Source organism: Callospermophilus lateralis, chromosome X (genome assembly GCF_048772815.1).
Source record: "Callospermophilus lateralis isolate mCalLat2 chromosome X, mCalLat2.hap1, whole genome shotgun sequence".
Classification (NCBI taxonomy): domain Eukaryota; kingdom Metazoa; phylum Chordata; class Mammalia; order Rodentia; family Sciuridae; genus Callospermophilus; species Callospermophilus lateralis.
This window is the reverse complement of record NC_135325.1, coordinates 37,714,156-37,728,365: the sequence shown is the minus strand read 5'-3', so window position 1 is coordinate 37,728,365 and position 14,210 is coordinate 37,714,156. Positions and strand designations below refer to the sequence as shown.

The following is a 14,210-nucleotide window of genomic DNA, read 5'->3' as shown; positions in this document are numbered from 1 at the left end:
ATATGTCTTATTTGAATTCATTATTTTAAATTTTTATTTTATTTTTGTAGTACTGGAATAAAACCCAGGGCCTCACACATGCTAGGCAGGTACTGAGCTACACCCCTAATCCTTGAATTTATTATTTTTATTAAAAGAGAAGATGGATTTAGAAGTTAAGGGTTTTTTTGTCCAGAATTTTATTAATTATGCTAAAACTGATAGTAGAATTACTTTAGTGACTCAGCATATTTCATACAAACTGATATTACAAATGCAATTACTGTTAAAAAGAATCTGAACACTGTTATCTTTAAAGTAGGAAAATGTTTTCATGTTATTCAATATGACTCTGGTTCAGTTTACTTCTGTATTTGTTCTTTTATGTCTTCTTTGAGATCCCAAAACATTTTAACCATGTATATCCTGAAATCATTCTCTGTCATTTTTCTGCTGTAGCTGCCAATGCTTCTAACGATGTGTTGTCTTGATTTGTTTGTGGTACTCTCTTCCCTTGTCTTTTCATGTTGCTCATGTGTTTTCCTTTCCAGCTCTGTGGATCTGGTGTGTTATTGTTTTTATCCTATAGTTTTGTAGTGTTGTTGTAGGGTTCCAAGATCTCTCCTTTGTGAGGAAGGACAATATTAACAGATCCCTATATCAACAATACATCACCTATGAACAAATTGTTGTTCTTAATACATTTACAGTTTAGTCTCAATGTCCAGAAATGTTGGATTCAATTATTATTTAATATATAATCAGTAGTTTCATAAAAAGGTTTACAGTTTCTGGTGGTGGACAATGAACTGGGGGTCAGGCATAGGACTATATGCTGAGGGGGAAAGATGTGAAGGTATAGAGTTAATATATATTAGGAAATGTGAAGGAGAAATCTAATGAAGAGGGTTAGCAGCAGGGAATAGACAGGAAGTAATTTGGAGTAGACAATTATGTGGGAAGACAGTAGAGCACATAAAACAAACACACATATGTATTTAGAAAAATACAGGATGTAAAAATAGTAAAATTTGGAGGATGAAGGAAGAAGAAAGAGAAAAAAAGGGAAGGAAAGAAAGAAAAAAAAGAGAAGAAAAAAGAAAAAGGGGAAAAAGGGGGCTTATGAAATTCCTCTATATTATATTAGTCAGGTGACTCAGTCCTAAAAGTCCTATTTTATGCAAAGTTCTTGGTTTTACATATGTTGGAGATGTGAGGGTCAGAGGATAGAAGGGTAGAAGAGAAGGAAGAAGAGGAAAAAAACACTCTTAGAGATCCGTTTCTTTCTCTTTTCATCCAGTAGGTGGGGTTATCTCATCCAGTAGGTGTCTTTGCCCTCAGGATGGTGTAGGTGACCAGGGTGTGAAGACTGGATCTTGTGTGGATCATCTGGAAGCTAGGAGTGCCGCTCACCAGTCCCAGCATGGAAATAGCACCTCACAGGTCTTTCTTTTCGACCACTCATCTGACTTGAGCCTGGTATCGTCTCCCTCTCTTGCCCAGAGATTTTCCAGATCCTGGTCTCTGTTATGTTCCAGACTTTAGTCCCCTCCCCTCTCTTGCTTATCAGGTCCCAACTGTGGGACCTCTTACCCCCAGGCTCACTCCATGTGGGCGGCGCCCTGTTCACCCTGCACTCCTGTCCAACTGAGAGCTGTTTTTGTGTTGGGTGGTCACTGTGTCGAGTTACCTATGCTGGGAAGGGTGGGGGAACTAGAAATCAGGTACCTGCTCAAATTGCAATCTGATCTGATAGCCATGCCCACCAAAAAAATGGTGAGGAAGGTTTTCCCAGATGGAGTCGGTCTGCCTCCAGTGCTGGGGTGTCTCGTGATGTGGGGGGAGCTGGGCTTTGGCCTTGTGCTGTGGATAAGCAGCAGCTGAGTGACCTGTGTAGGATTGGATCACAGTCTGGAGTTCTGCAGAGGTGCTGATAGGTAGTTCCGCTAAGCTGCTTGTGAGCTGTGCATGAGCTCTAACTATGGGGTTTGGGTATGGAGTCTGTAGACCTACTCGTGCCCAGAGGCTCTCATTTCTGCGCAGGTGGTTGCAGTGCTAGTGATTTCCGTGAAAATCCACTGTAAAGAGATCTTCCCACACTCTCTAGGATGCTGTACTCTGTCTAGGTAAGACCCCGTGGAGAAGCTGCCCATCTGCTCTCCCGGCTTCATGCCACAGAGCAGCCAGAAATAGGACTTCCTCTACTCTGCCATCTTCCTCTCTCCCATATACTTATTCTTAATGGAGTTACTAAAGTTACTCTTCCAATAGTGAGGTCACTCCCACAGGAATTAAGTGCAATTATTGCGGAAGGTATTTTATCTATGGTAGGAAGGATGTGTGCCATCTGTTGTTAGTATGCCTAAGAAAGAAGTCATCAGGCATATTTCTCAGAAAAGTAAGAGCATCCATTCAGACCATAGCAGAATATATTCCAGTTGGGGTGGGGTTGTGGCTTGTGTGAGACCCTGGTTTTGATCCTCAGCACCACATAAAAATAAATAAACAAAATAAAGATAAAAAAGAATATATTCCAGTTGGGTCAGTCCTTCCTCTATGAGACCCACTGCCACTTGTTATCAGCATGGAAAAACTTTTCAGTGTATCTCAGCTATTCATTTTTTAAAATAAATTTCTGTTAGCATAAAACATTAAATATTAAAGCACTCACAACCATAGACTCAACCAGCTGAGTAGATCCTTCTTCATCTCTTCATTTAGATTTAGATCTTACTCTCACTTGATCACTCATAATTCACACTGAAAGCAGAGTGATGTAATTGGAAAATGCATTGAAGAGGATAGTTATATAAGAGCAATTCCATGGCAATTGTTAATTTGTAATTTTTTAAAAATTTGGAAATACTTTCAAAATAAATCTCAAAGTTTAATTATATATGCTTCCCAAGTGCTTGCAAAGTCACTTATTTTGGCCATGGTGGCATAGATATTATCTCAAGACACATGGCAGAAGACGGGTCATTTCAGATGAGATTTGGTTCTGCAACTAGATTCCCCATCATTGAGAAACTTAGGAAAATACTTTTAGAGAATTGAAACTGAAGTGACTAATGCTTTTGTCACACTTTAGAGAGCAGGCTGTGCCTTACTCCTTTCTTTCCGTGAGTTATTCAATTGTATAACATAGCAGTTTGTCTTGAGTTACTTCATTTTAAGTACACATGCCAATGTACAATAATTCTACATCTTGTTTGTACAAGTAAAGAACCACCATCTACCCAGCACAACCATAAGGCATACACTGGTTAAATAATTTTTCACACCAATAAAACTTACTACCTATGAACTTACCAAATTAAATGAGGAACACATAGACACATGGGTATATTAAATCATATCAGAAACATCAGACACATGAGCTTATCAATCACACCAGACTCTTACCTAAGACCCATAAAAGAAGGGGTACCTCAAACTGTATCACAGCACACTGACCTATCACCTAGTCACATTTCAAGAGCCTTGTTCAGGAAGATCGCCATAGTGATAAACCTCTATCTGTCCCCAGGATTCAGTTCAGCATGGTTGCCCATGATGATGGTGGTCCACTTCAAAATGTTTCTTGTACCCTCCTGTTGGAAGTTGTGCTCCTGAGTCTGTGTTTAAATCATTTTCTGACCACCTGCAGTGACTCTTTGCATTTCTATCCTTGTACTGCCTCTTTAAAATCCCATTGTTACCTTAACACTTTCTCAGCTTTGCTGTAACCTAGATGTTGTTATGTGAAGAGTGATATGTGATTTGAATGTTATAGATATTAGTAAGTAAGACTGGAATGGAATAAAATAACTTGCAATTGCCATGGTCACAAATACCAGGAATAGCCATTGAAGTAAAGTTGATGAAAGTTATGGAGTTTTGTGAGTTTATTGCTATTCAAGCAATTCTGACAGTTTTGAAAGACACAAACGTGTTCTGTCTATGTAAATGGCATAGCTTGCTCATAATACACACTTCCATTAACTAGCTCCATTTGCTCCTATAAGAAAATGTGTTGTGTTGCACACAATGTCTCTCCCTCATTCTTTCTGGTATCCTCTAGAGCTGTTTCTGTACTGTCAAAGGCAGAGGTGAGAAGTTTTGATACAGAACATGGGTGGCCACTCACTAGGTGGGGAAGACACAGTCATAACTCCACATAACCCCCATTTTCCATATATTTCCTCACTACCTGCCCTGTAAACTGCTCCAGTTCCCACTGAGGACTCAGGACTCTGTACTATGGTCATGCAGGCACTTATAGGATTCGGATACCTTCAATAGCACCTCTGACACTTGCTCCATCTCACAGAAAAAAACTAGGACCACCTTCCTCCATTGTCACATCTCCTCCACAATTTCTAAGTCCTATGGCAGTGGTGCTACCTGTAAGGATAACAACAGCCTCTACTAGACCCTTGCAACTCAGATGTCACATAGTGTGCTGCTTAACCCTCTCAAAGTCCACTGTCTCCTCCTGACACACACTTAAGTTCACGGGAGGACTGATCTGTGGACCTACCAGCTGAATCTTAGAAAGAAGAAAGACTGTAGGAAGAATTAAGACACAATTTTCCCTGGTACAACACTGTGGACAGCAAAACACATGCACAATAATAGACATGTTGCACACTGTCAGACAGTACAATGGTGAACTGGGTTTTCCTGCCTCAGAAAAGACCTTTTCATGAGAACTAAATGGGTTTGCATATCATTATTGCGTTTACTTTCTCTTCCAGGAACTATGAGAATTGACATCCCTACATTACCCTTAGGAATGGATGTGTCTCAGAAAGAACTACTGAATAATAATAGATATTAAAGATCTTAAAACTTTCATTTTTTTAGGTGCTGGGGATCAAACCCAGGGCCTTGAACATATTAGGCAAGAATTCTACCACTGAACTGTACCCCCAACCCTTAATACCTATCTTTTGTACATGCTTTGATCAATGATTTCTTTCCCTTCTTCTGTTTTATTTGTCAAGCTTGCAATGACTCTGTCCACTCCTAGAGAACAAAAATATTCAGATGTATTTACTTTGGTGGGGTACTTTATTGTATATTTAAATCTATGGACTGGAAAAATTTTCCTTGACCATTTCTGCTCTTTCAGACAGTATGTGGTTCAGAAATATCCATAGATATTTGTTATAGGACCAAGGCTCAGTCTATTGTCACATGACATATAGCAGTAGTGACTATACTCTTCATATACTGTATTACAAAAATACCAAATAACCTATTCATAAGACAAAGTTGATATTTTTAAATAAAGTTGAACAGGATCACACTATCTCCACAACATCCTTAGAATGAAAGACTTTAATAATATTTATTCTGATTCTGACACCTCACAAAGAGGATCTTTGAAGTTTGGAAAAATTGGTTAAGATGAGGAAAGAAACTTGGCATAATAGTTTAGGATTAATGGACACAGCAAGTCAAGGATTTTATATCCTTTTAAAAATCTATTATTTATTTATTTTTATGTGGTGCTGAGGATTGAACCTAGTGCCTCACATGTGCTAGGCAGGCGCTGTATCACTGAGCCACAACCTCAGCCCTTTATCTACTTTTTACTTGGTATGTAATAATTCTATATATTTATGGCGTATAGAGTAATAGTTCCATCCATGTATACAATGTGTAATGATTAAATCATGATAATTAGCATTTCCTTCACCTCAAATGTTTATTACATCTTTGTGTTAGGAACATTCAAAATACTTCTTAGCTTGAAAAATACAGCTAATTTTTTTTTTTTTTTTTTTTTAGAGAGAGAGAATTTCAACATTTTTTTTTTTTTTAAGTTTTTGGTGGACACAACATCCTTGTTTGTATGTGGTGCTGAGGATCAAACCCTGGGCTGCAGGCATGCCAGGCGAGCGCCCAACCGCTTGAGCCACATCCCCAGCCCACAGCTAATTTTTTTAACTGTGTAGCCACCCTACTGTGATATAGAACAGTAGAATTTATTCCTACTCTTTAACTGTATTTTGGTACCTATTGTCCATCCTCTCTGTATTCTCTTTCTCTTTTGTAGCTTCTTGTGACCTTTATTATACCTTCTCATTCTATGAAATTAACCATTTTTTTAACCTTCCTTATATGGTTAAGAACATGCAACAAATATCTTTCTGTAATTAAAACATGGATTTTCAGACAAGGGATTCAAAGAGTCTTGCAATTGAAAAATGTTATTTGACATTTTTAGCTGGAGAACTGATGGTTCTTTCAAGCAGTTTCTGCAACGAACAACAAAATTTTTTGCAACTTTTATTTTCCTGGGCAACAAATTCCTATATTACTGAAGTTATTTTAAAGAGGCCAGTGGAATACAAATTTTCATTAATGTATTTTTTGGCAGTGAATGGGATCAAACCCAGGGCTTCTTGTATGCTAAGAAACAGTATGTGCTAAGCAAGCACTCTACCACTGAGCTAAAGCCTTAGCACAACTTTTGTTAATGTAAGTTGTATATATCATTTCAGTTCTCTTTGCTTCCTTTTATATAACTTACAGTTTAGTGTGGGAAATAGTATATAGAAGAATAGGACAGGAAAGAGGTTCTGATAAGGACATAGCTCTTTGAAAGTAAGTTAGGATATTCTATTGCATTCACTCCTCTATATCCCATCCAACACTTCTTCCCCCTAACAAGCAGCTTAAATAGGAATGTAATTCTTCAAAATTTTTTTAGAGTGACAGTAGTCTTAATATCAATCTTTTATTTAGTTTATCTTTTAATTTTTTGTGTTCTTTCTTAGCAAAGATAATATCATTGCCAAATTTTACTTGCTTTTTCTCCTCTTTACTCCAGTTTTTAGTATAGTGCCCTCAGAATTGTTGAAAGAATGACAGAGAGTGAATTCTGGATTTAGACTTGCTGTGAGCAACTAATTAGTAAATTATCAGATTCATTCTATCAATGAATCTGGAAGGTTGTGTCTCTTGAGGACTTGGGCTTGGTGATATCAGAGAGAAAGATTATAATTACCCCACAGGATGTGGCCAAAGATTTGAAGTTGTTTCTGAATGGCTCCACTGCAGCTTTAAGAGCAGGCTTCCACCAGATGCCAATCTTTAACATTTTTATAGGCATCTGGATGATTTCAAAGGAACATTATTGGTTTAGATGGGAGGAAATTGTTCTGGTGACACACAGGAAGCAGGAGAAAATATGAAAGATATTGTAGAGATAAAAGAATTTCCTTATCCTTGGCCCTAGGCTGCCATACTTGAAGTGACAGAAGCTCCTCCGTCTGTGGGAGGGTTCAACATCCCACATGACCATAGCTTCCCATCTTCCTGGCAGCAGATTTTTATGAACAAACATATTTCCATAGGCTCTAGGGGAATGAGAGTTGGGGGACAAAGTCTACAGATTCTGTGCACCTGGATTCAGACAGCTGTAAACTGTGTCATCTACGTTTAGACTGCTTGGTGTTTGAGGTCAAATTGTTTATTACCTAGCAGGTTAAATATAACTCTCATATTGGCTCATAAAAAGAGAGGCATGGATTTGGAGGTCCCTTTGCTATAGCAGTGTAGCAAATTATATTCACGTATATTCCAGTCCAAGCAGTCTTCATATGATGCCAAAAAGAATAAAAGGTCACAGATACCTGCTGGCCCTTTGGTCTTTAAGCTCTTGTCTGTTCATTTATAAAACAAACACTGTTTTATCCATAGATGGAACTTAGATTTCACTGGTAATTATACATGTTGTGGTAGACCAAAGGGACCCATATCAAAGGTGATCTTTTTTTTTTCAATAATTTTTTTGAGAGAGAGAGAGAGAGAAGAGAGAGGGAGAGAAAGAATTTTTTTAGTATTTATTTTTCAGTTTTCGGTGGACACCTTTATTTTATGTGGTGCTGAGGATCGAACCCAGCGCCCCACGCATGCCAGGTAAGCACGTTACCGCTTGAGCCATATCCCAGCCCCTCAAAGGTGATCTTTATGTCTAAGGACATGGAAAACCCCAGGAGAATCAGATTGCATTCTTATGTGCTTTGCACATACTTCTATAGCAGCACTATTAACCACTGAAAATATTATTTAAAATACTTTTGTATTCTCCAGTATGTGGTTTGCAATCCAATTTGCAAACATTAAGAGAGCATACTTGAGCTGAAAATATCTGGCAGACTGCTATATCCTTTTAAATTGTTTTTTTTTTTTTTAGTTGCAAGTGGACACAATACCTTTATTTTATTTATTTATTTTTATGTGGTGCTGAGGCTTGAACCCAGTACCTCACACATGGTAGACAAGCACTGTACCACTAAGATATGACATCAGCCCTGCTATATCCTTCTTGAATGGACCCATGTTTATATATGCTATAATATAAATGTCTCTATTATTATAAATTATTGGCAAATATAGTTAAAATATACTTTGTATTTTAAGAGTGTTTTGTGTTACTTGTTGACAAATTATAAAACATGGAATATTATAACAAAAAACTCAGCAATGGGTGATTTGTACTTACCTGTGCTAACATTACCCCTTTATCAGCACAAGTAATTAAAAGCTAGCTGTATTATTTCAAGAAGTTGAACACAAAACCAAGATGCACAGGAAGAATGTAAGCCATGAATATTGGATTATATAATGAAATAATGCCTTTACAATGTTTATCTAAAAGATAATCATAATAAAGGGGGAAACACCCTATGAGTGTCATACAATCATATCAGAGACTATTAAACAGTACAATAATATAGAGAAGTGTATTTAGTTCTTATGAATAGTTTTTCAGATCTGTACAGTGAAAAGCTAGACTGACCTAGGGGGTAAAAATCCTTACATTGTTAACAAAATATCTTCTAGCCCCATAAATCATGTGTAATCACTTGTTAAGGAAAAAAAACCCATAACTACGTGGGCAAAAAGAATGTAAACTTTTACTTTTTTATGCATTTCAAAATTCACTTATATTGATGTTCCTTCCACCCCAATCCATCCCATTACCAAACAGGAATGAGCTAAGGAGTGACAAAAATATTCTTCTTTCTCATTTTCTTCCTTTTCCCTTGGAATAAACCAAGACTTCATTAGATTTTTTTTTTGAAGTTGGAAGGATAGCAAAAGTCTCAAAATTTCCTTAAATAAAATAGAGTGAATAAGTAAATAGGAATTCAAATGTCAGTAAGCTAGTAAGCCTCAACATAAATGTAAGATAGTTTCACTTTAACAGGGAAGTGTTAGAAGAGAGGTTTCCTGAGAGGCACTCAATTAAAAAATAAATTATAGCATAAGTTATTACTAGATAGATTATTCCTGTCAAAGGCAGAAAGAATGAACATTTCCTCTCCTTTCATGAATCTTGTAAGGCTAGGGTATAGTGGCTTGCAAATGTCATATATTGGACTGTAAATCATGGTTATTTATGGTATTCTCAGGCTGGGGAGATAGCTCAGTGGTAGAGCACTTGCCTAGCATGTACTAGGCCCTGGGTTCAATGCTGAGCACTGCAAAACAAAACTAAACAAAACAAAACATTATTAACATTAGACATTTTTAATGGGTGTAAAAAATTATTAAAACAGCCATTTCATTTCTCCTTCTCCTAATCTAGCCACATAAGTCATCTCCAACAGATGATACAGATTTCAGCAATAATTTGTAAAATATTCCAAGAGTTGGCATAGTCCCAAGAATTAGAGAAAACTTCCACCCACTTATAAACTCCCAAAGTAAATGTAAATACAGCGTGGTTCTCATTTTCTTTCATATAATGCCACATAACCCCAAATAATTTTGTAAATACCTTATGAAGAAAACAAAACCTTAAAAACCTATCAAAACTATTTAAAATATTTAAATGCAGAAAACTCAAATTTCCTTCAATCAGGTCACAAATCACCCCAAAATTGGAATCACATTTACAAACAGAATGAGTAGAATGTTTAGGACAACCAAAACAGCCCCATGTAACTTTAAAAATGTAATCATTTACTCAAATACATTTCAAATGGGAATGGTGATAGCACAGGAAGCAAAAATAAGTTCGCAATTGAAGTTTCTAGAAGCTCATGAAAACAATAACATCCCATGTCGCAGATGCAAAAAGAAAAACAGTTCTAATGGAGTTAAGAGTACTCTGGTCATCTTCGTTCCTTTAATCTTGCAAGGTGTTAACTATTTTCACTTCCCTTATCACAAAGTTAGTCCACAGGAGGAGCTGGTGGATCTTGTCCATTATGAGGACTGGTTGGCTTTCCGGATAAGTTGGATCCTCTTAGATTAGGTGGTCTCAGCAAGAACGCGATCACTGCAATAACCATCCACGCCATCAAGATCATAGTAATATCGATGCCGTTGTCACCGGAGGGTCCTGGTAATTCCTGAAGACATTCTGTGTCCGTGCAGTAGGACTGGGACTGCCGCAACAACTCGATCAGCCTTCGCATCACTTGATCATGAGAGCAAACACATTCACAGGGATCGAATCCACCTTCTGCCATGATTGCTCAGCTTGATTTTACTTGACTGTTTAAATCCGTCCAGGACACAACCGACCGACCGGGTGAGGAGGGAAAGGGCCGCGACCTAGTCTCGACGGAAAGACAGCACAGGGCGTCTGGCTACCGCTGCTCCGGAAGCTGCTGCTGCTGGTGCTCTGGTCCGCGGTCCGCAGTGTCCTCCCCTTCCTCTGTTTGGATTCGAGATTGACCACGTCACTCTTAGCCAAGAGACTGGGATCTGCCGCCCCCAGATGGCAGCTCAACAGATTGCAGCGCCTCAGCAACGGGTGATTTATAAAGGTTCCATTTCACCGCATCCTTATGAATTATATCTATGATATAGTCTCTATTTTTAAGTAAAACACTAAGTGTTCCCTAATATGATAATTTTTAATCTCAGTTTTTATTTTTCATTTAAAGTTACTAGAATATTTAAAAATATTCTAATGTAATTTGAACTGTTTTTTTGGCTAATTTTCCATCTTAATTTTTACTCATTTATCCTTTCATTTTTCATAGTGCTTTAATTTTTTTTTCTTTTCAGTGGGTTTTTTGTGGTTGTTCATATAAAGAATATTAATCCTGCATCATGTTGTATGAAGAACAATCACCCTGATTATATGTTTTCTCAAGATTGCTAATGACTTTTACTATTTTTATTTTTATTTTTAAAAAATTAAATTGATAAATAACAACTGAATATATTTATGGGGTATAATGTGATGTTTTAATGTATGTATATAACTTAAGAGATGAATGAGTTATAAAAGGGACTGGGCAACCGATTGTTTACCTCAGAATGGTGACATTGTGGATGATCACTTATTCTACTCTTCTGTATTTTGTGATTTCCTATAAAGAGAATACTTTATTAATCAGAGAAGAAACAAAGACTATTTTACATCAAGAAAATTATAGTGAAATCATTTATACTGAAAAATATTTGGTAAGTAGCAATGTGCTATCATGAATATATTTTCTTTATAAATCAGTGTTCCTTTTTAGGCATCATCTGAAGCATGAGTGGCAGGCAGGGACTTGGTTTCCAGTTTTTTCTTGGTTAAAGTTAATGGAGCATAGTATTTTGTGTCTCCCAAAAGGCGAAAATATTTGCTATAATAGCATCTCCTAATATTTGTACCACCTTTATCTTTATTTCTTATATCACTGAAGTAAAAAAGGCCAATAACATGATGCTCAGTAAGCAGATTAGAAACAATGGCCCATAAATCCTAACACTCAAGGAGGTCTCTACTTTTCAGAGTAGCCACTTAATGAGTCTGTGATCTGTAGATTTGTCTGAGCCCAATTCAAACATACTTAGATCTCATCTATCATCATTTCTGTGAGTTTGAAAAAATATTATTTTTGTATAGTTTCTTTTTGTTCATTCAAAACTTACTCAGGTTGACCCACGTATTAACTCCTAATCTTCTCAACTATCATTACTCTGGAATTGTTTTCTTTTCTGTGAAAGCAGCATCAACAACACTAAATCTCTCACTAATCTGTTGTCTGTTTTTAGCTATTATAATAACCTGAAGGAACCAAGAACCTATGGCACATATTTTTGTGGACACTGATCTAACAAATGAAACCAGGTTTTCCTCTTTTTTTCCTACCTCAGATTCCCTGGGCAATGTAATGTCATTTCTAAGATTAAAATTAGAACACAAGCATTATAAAGCTGGTATTTGCTAGATTTTGCAACTCCAGCTAACAATTAATATGAATTTTGAAGATGACTAAATAAAGGTACCTAACACTCATCTCTTCCTCCACAAAGAAGAACCAAAGGAACAGGTGAAATTGCTGCATTTTGAGATGAGTGACAGACAAAATGCTGGAACTCAGCAAGAGAGATTGGAAAGAAATAACACACCTCAGCAATTGTCACTGCAGCTCTCTAGTGAGATGTGTGGGGGCTCCTCTTTTCAGGGGTAGGGGTGAATGGGAAAGTCCCTGCAGTCTATCAGTGTAGAATCCAGAATCCTAGCTACTGCAAAATTTCACTGCTTGAAGTACTGTTAGCAGAACCATCTGGAGTTTGTACTGCAACTTTCTTTAGAAAAGTAACTCATGTCACTCTTCCCACTGACTCTAGATCCCAGCCTGTTATGAATGGACACCATCTTAAGAGGGGAGCTATTGTCCAAATTCAAGCTGATTTAAGTGTCAGAAACCCCTGCATATCCTCATCTCTGGGATGCCACGGACATTCCACCATGTTGGCATGGGGGATTGCAGTCTCATGGATCCAACTTGGCTCAGCAAAGCAATTTGACCCCAGTACTGAAGCCTACTTGGTGTTCTGCATTGCAGGAGAGAGTAGGGCCTTTGTTCTTGGGAACAAGGTCACGGCCAGGTGCATGTGGACTTGTGCCAATGCCAGGACTGAAGACAGATGCCCACCTGGTCCCCACTGCTGCATCATCTCCATGCTTCCTCTGGGAGCATGTTCTCTTCTACTGGGGCCAGAAACTCACAACACATTCCTGCTGCTGCTGTGCCACCCTGCACTCTGTTTGGGTATGCAGTTCAGTCCATACTGAGTGTAAATGCCACAGAGGGGGTCCTGTGATTCTGTTGCCACCTCTCTCTGTGCATGGTGAGGGGCAGCCTACTGCTTGGTATAAGGGCATGCATGTCAGGCCCAACTTGGCTCAGTGCCAGAGGCCCTTGTGGCAGCAGAGCTAACTTCATCAATGCCTGAAGAAACGCTCTTCACCTGACTGATGCTGCTATTCCCATTGTATAAGTGTCTGCATAGTGGGCATCCCACATCCATTTATGTATATGCTACACCTGCATGAGCTTTTAGATTGTCACCACACATTCGTAGTCTCTGGAGATTGTGGATCTCTTCAGCTGTACCATTCCATGCACTGTGCTTATAATCTTTAATTATAAAAGATAGTACTTGGGCCTGAAGTACATACCCTTATACCAAGAAAGCTATAGGAAGATTATACTTTGGTGTTCAACTGGAACCAAAGAAAACATTGCATGCACACCAAACTGCTGCCTCAAGACACATATTCAGGAGGAATCTGTTGACTATGAAGGACATCCCATAGAACTGATAGAAATAAGTGATTTGTGAGAAGCACAGGTTTCAATGTAGGAACACAAGAATATTATAAAACACAATAACATGATGCCTCCAAAAGAATATAATAACCTTCTTGCAATAGATTCCAAAGGAAACAATATTGATGAGAAGCCTTATAAAGAATTTAAATAAATATACAAGGTTAATGAAATATAGAGAGTTGAACAAAATTAGAAAAGCAACGAACAATATGAATGAAAAATTCAGCAAAGAAAGAATCTTGAAGAAAGAATCAAGCAGAAATCTTGGAAATGAAGAGCTTGATGAGTCAAATAATATGTGCAGTTGAAAGCCTCAACAACAGACTAGATCAAGCAGAAGAAAGAATCCTGAACTTGCATATAGGTCTTTTGAAATATTCTGGTCAGACAAGAAAGAAAAGAAAAGAAAGAACAAAAAGAGCCTTGAGACCTTTGGGACACCATAAATGAACAAATATCTCATTTTGTGTGTATCTGAAAGAGCAAAAAGAGGGAAAGTCATCAGAAATCTATTCAATGACATAACTGAAAACTTTCCAATTTTAAGAAAGATATGGTTCACATAGATGAAAGGATAAATAAATACATCCACTATGGTTGGAGACTTCCACACTCTCTTAGTAATATAAAGCTGTAGAAAGAAAATTAGTAAGGATATAT

General features: G+C 37.6%; 1 pseudogene; it reads right to left on the bottom strand.

Moving 5' to 3' along the window:
• Nucleotides 1-9,489: 9,489 nt before the first annotated feature.
• LOC143639030 (small integral membrane protein 14 pseudogene) lies at nucleotides 9,490-10,627 on the bottom strand (annotated as a pseudogene).
• Between the last annotated feature and the right edge of the window lie 3,583 nt (nucleotides 10,628-14,210).